A 5218-nucleotide genomic window follows, 5' to 3' on the forward strand; every position below is an offset into this window, starting at 1 on the left:
AAACATGGCCTGGGGAAATAGACCAAGATGGAAATTAGAACCAACAGAGTTAGAACAACCAAAAGATGATTTTAAATATTATAAACCAAAAGGGAAAAAATTACCAATAGAAGAACCAGTAACATTTGCAGATAAAAAAGAATCAGGAAAAATATTAAATATAGGGTATCATGATCCACAAAAATTAGATTCAGTACTTGATATTTGGAAAAGCAAAGTTATAAATGATTGCTTACAGTTTAAAGAACAATTAGATACAGATGAATTATATCAATACTTAGAAACATTTTTAGGAGAATCAATGAAAGCAAACTGGGAAAGATATAAAGTAGAATATCCAGAAGAACTTAGAGCATTAAAAATATTTGGACCAAATCCATATAATTTTGTTAATAAAATACATATGTTAGCAACAGGAAGAGATCCTAATAGTTCAAGGATAGAACAACAAACAGAAGCCCTAGCACAACTTGAAAGACTAGTCCTAACAGACTATAGATATGCAAAAAGTTTTTTAAAAGAATACTATTATTTTGCCAGCATAAGTGGAAATTATTTTACAAAATCAGTAAAAGATAAATTATTTCAAAAATTACCTGGACAATTAGGAGAAGAAATAAGACAAAAATGGCATCCTATAAACGACATACCAGAAAACGATAACATAGGAATTAGAATACAACATATTATAAAATGTTTAAAAGAGAAATGTATAACTATACAGATTCAACAACAATTTCAAAAAGAACAATATAATTTCTGTAAAGACATTTATGTACCCCAAATATATGGAAGAGAAGGAAAAGATATTTATAGAAGGAAACAAAATATAAAAACTAGAATACAGAGACCTCAGTATAGGCCCAGATACCAGAAAAGAAGTAGCTATAGAAGACCTCAAAAGAGATATTATCTTAGAAGATCTGATGCAAGAAGACCATTCTTAAATAAAGATCATCATGCAAGGATGTATGATCCAGATAGAATTTATAAAAGAAAATTAAGATGTTTTATATGTGATAGAGATGATCATTTAGCATCAAAATGTCCAAGAAGGATAAATGAAGATACAAAAAGATCTTTAGTAGTACAAGATTCTAAATGCTGCCTGATAGATGTTGAAGATGATTTAAGCGATACAGAATCAATATACAGTATTGTGTCTATAGAAATATATAATCCAAATATTGAAGAAAGAGATAGTGAAGAAGAAATACCAAGTGTTATGCAGCAGTACTTAGAAGAAAATATATGTGTATTAACAAATACATGTTTAGAGGATAATCATCGATGGAAAAATGGATTAGGATCACATGATAAAGCATGTAAGAAATGCCAAGGATATCCATGGATAACAGTAAGATATCAGTGTGAAAGATGTTTTGAAGAAAGATGTAAAAATTGTTTAGATAAGTCGGAAGTCATTCCAAAAGTAGATGAAAAAATAGTAAAACTACAAGACAAGATATTAACTAAGAAAGTAGAAATCTTAGAAGATGAGATAACTATATTAAAAGCACAGTTATTAAGTAAAGATGATTTCATCACAAAACCCAATGAAGAACCAAGAATTGAGTGGATGGAAATAGTTGAGAATGGAGGAATCAAACCAGTAAAATCTACCAAAGGATCCTTAGGTTATGATATTTTCTCCCCAATAGAAACAGTATTATTACCTAATGATATTACTATTATAGATACCCAAGTTAGGTATCTTATCTCAGAAAAATATGGAATAAAATTAGAAACAAAATCCAGTATGGCAACAAAAGGATTAATGGTAATAGGAGGAATCCTAGATTCTGACTATGAAGACAGTATCCATGTTATAATAAGAAATTTTACTCAGGTATCCCAAACTATAAAATTAGAACAAAAAATAGCTCAGGCTATAATATTACCAAACTATGAACAAGGACCAGATATAAAAAGACTAGGAGGATTTGGATCAACAGATAGAGCCAGCACTAGTAACCAAGTTATAGAAAACTATACCTTAGCCACTATTGAAAAACCAGAAATAATTCAAAAAGACATAGCTATATTTTGCCAAGTAAAAAATAGTTTAAACAACCTACAAACACTCTGCAGAATAAAAATAAACAGGAAAACAGTATATTTAAAAGCTATAATTGATACAGGATGTACTAGTTCTATAGTTAATCCAAAATTTTTTGATAAAAATGATTTCGAAGAAACAAAAAATCCAACAATAGCAACATCAGTTGATGGAATAGAAACTGAGTATAGATATAAATTAAAACCAGCATCCATAAGCTTTAAAGATGTATGTGATAAATATTCAATAGATTACCCACTTAATAATGTATACTTAAGGCAATGTCCTTGGGATATGTTATTAGGCTTAGGATTTATATTAGCACAATCAGGAGGATTATATGTTAACAAACATAGTATTATAATATTCAAAAACATAACACAAACACCAACTTATCCACCATATCCAAAAACCAAACAAAATGATAAAAGAATATTTGACGAATGTCCTTGTGACATACCCGGACAATGTAAGATAAATAAAGAAATAAGTAATATTGAATTAACACCAGAAGAAAACAATATGAAAGATTTTGAAGAACTCGTTCCAGAATGTGATATAACAAACTTTGCAGATGGAATAAACCCATCATTGGTTCTAGCCATATTAGACAACTCTAATAGTATTAAGAAAACTATAGAAAAACTAGAACAAATAGAAATTATTCAAGATAATAATCCCTTAAGACACTGGATAAAAGACAAACCAATTATGAAACTAGAAATTATAAATTCAAATTTAAAAATAAACTCAGGAGTGCCAAAATATCATCCAATAGATTCAGAACAATTTAAACTACATATTTCAGAATTATTAAACTTAAAATTAATAAGAAAATCCAATAGTCCACATAGATCTGCAGCCATGATAGTTATGAAAGAAAGTGAAAAAAGAAGAGGAAAAAGCCGAATGGTGATAAACTATAAACGTTTAAATGATAACACAGTAGACGATGCATATAATTTACCACAAAAGAATTTTCTTATTCAATTCATACAAAAGGCTAAAATATTTTCAAAATTTGACTTAAAATCAGGATTCCATCAGATCGCTATAGAAGAAGAATCTAAACCATGGACAGCCTTTACAACAACAGAAGGACATTATGAATGGAATGTAATGCCATTTGGATTAAAAAATGCACCTGCAATTTTTCAAAGAAGAATGGATAATATATTTTTACCTTATAGAGAATTTTGTATTGTTTATATAGATGATATATTAATCTTTTCCAAAACAGAACTTGAACATATAGCACATCTACATAAAATATTCTCAGAATTCTACAAACATGGATTAGTTGTTTCTAAAAAGAAAATGGAAATAGGAAAAGAAGAAATCAAGTTTTTAGGACTTGAAATAGGATTAGGAAAAATAAAATTACAACCCCACATAGCTACAAAAATTCTAGAATTTCCTTCAGAATTAAAAACTACAAAGGAGATAAAAAGTTTCATAGGACTAGTAAATCAGGCCAGAGATTTTATTCGAAACTTAGGAAAAATAATAGGCCCTTTATATGCTAAAACAAATCCTAAAGGAGAAAAGAAGTTTAATACACAAGATAAACTTTTAATTGAAAAAATAAAAAATATTGTAATAAATATTCCACCCTTAAGATATCCATATGACTCAGAATATAAAATCATTGAAACAGATGGATCAATAGAAGGATGGGGAGCAGTGTTAAAAACACGACCTACTGAATATAATAATAAATCAGAAGAACAAATTTGTAGATATGCCTCTGGCATACATAAAAGAAAAAACTTAAGCCCAATAGACTGTGAAATAGAAGCAGCAATAGCAGGATTACAAGCCTTTGATTTCTTTATAATTTTAAGAAGTTTTACACTCCGAACAGACTGTGAAGCTATAGTAAAATTCTATAAAACTCTTAATGAAAAAAGAGTAAGTACTAGAAGATGGCTAATTTTTCGAGAACTAATCTTAGGAAAAGGATATAAAATTAAAATTGAACATATAAAAGGTAATGATAATCATATAGCAGACTATTTATCTCGTGAATGTCTGCCCAAAATACTAACATAATTCTGGCATTTTTCAGAAATCAAAAAGATCTGAGTTAAGAAGGAGTTTTTCTCCTGATTCTGATCAATTCCCCAGCTTAGAAACAGTATACAAGAGATATAAAAAGAAGATGGACAAAGGCAAAAAGCCTATGACACCAGAAAGGAGTCCCTCTCCTGATACAACAAGAAAGACAGCAGAAATGCTGCAACAAGCCTTGGGCAATATTGGAATTAAAGGAAGAATGAAAGAAGCCCCAGATAATGGGATACAGTATGGAAGAAGCTATTTGAAGCCAATAGATGAACCCTTCGGGTTCAGAAGTATGTATACAGTTGGTATCGAAGAACAGATTATCTTAGATAATCTGTGGGTATCTTATAATAAGATCTTGAAAGATCCTTATAACAAGCAAAGAAGAGAGCATTTTATGACCAGCTTAAATTGCTGTAATTATCAATTTGCTAAGATAAAAGAAGCAAGAAAAGAAAATTATCCATATTATGTTCTTATTGAAGGACATAATCCTGGAGTATATGATAGATGGACAGAAGTATTACAACAATTAAAGAATTATCCCAAGCACCCCTGGTTCAAGGGATTTCATAAGCTAGAAGAAGCACTGGATTATGCAAGGCGTAATCTAGGACCCAATTTTTTTATAACACCGGCTCTTAGATTCCCAGTATCTAAGGTCAGGGATACAACAAGTTTCAAAGAAGCATTGATCAAATGTGACCAATGTGATACAACAAGCTCAAGAATTGCAGAGATACAAAAGAATGAAGCTCAGCTTAAAATAGAATTACAGGCTCTTAAAGAGTCTGAACAAAAATATTATCATCAGTTAGCATCAAAGATAAAAGAAGTTGATGAGCTAAAAGAAGCCCTGAGACTTATGCAGCATTCAAAAATTGATACAACAAGCATCCCAACTCCTCCAGCATATGAGAATCTCCTTGATAGAATTCAAAAGATGGAAGAATCAATCAAGAAGAAAGAAGAATATGAGAAGATTCTAATGGCAAAAACAAGTTCAGAAAATATAAAATCAAAAATTGATGATATATTTTCAAAGCACTTTTTACCAGAATCATATAGTGCATCTACAGAAGACCTACCAAAAGA

The sequence above is a fragment of the Macadamia integrifolia genome, chromosome 13 (genome assembly GCF_013358625.1).
Source record: "Macadamia integrifolia cultivar HAES 741 chromosome 13, SCU_Mint_v3, whole genome shotgun sequence".
NCBI lineage: Eukaryota > Viridiplantae > Streptophyta > Magnoliopsida > Proteales > Proteaceae > Macadamia > Macadamia integrifolia.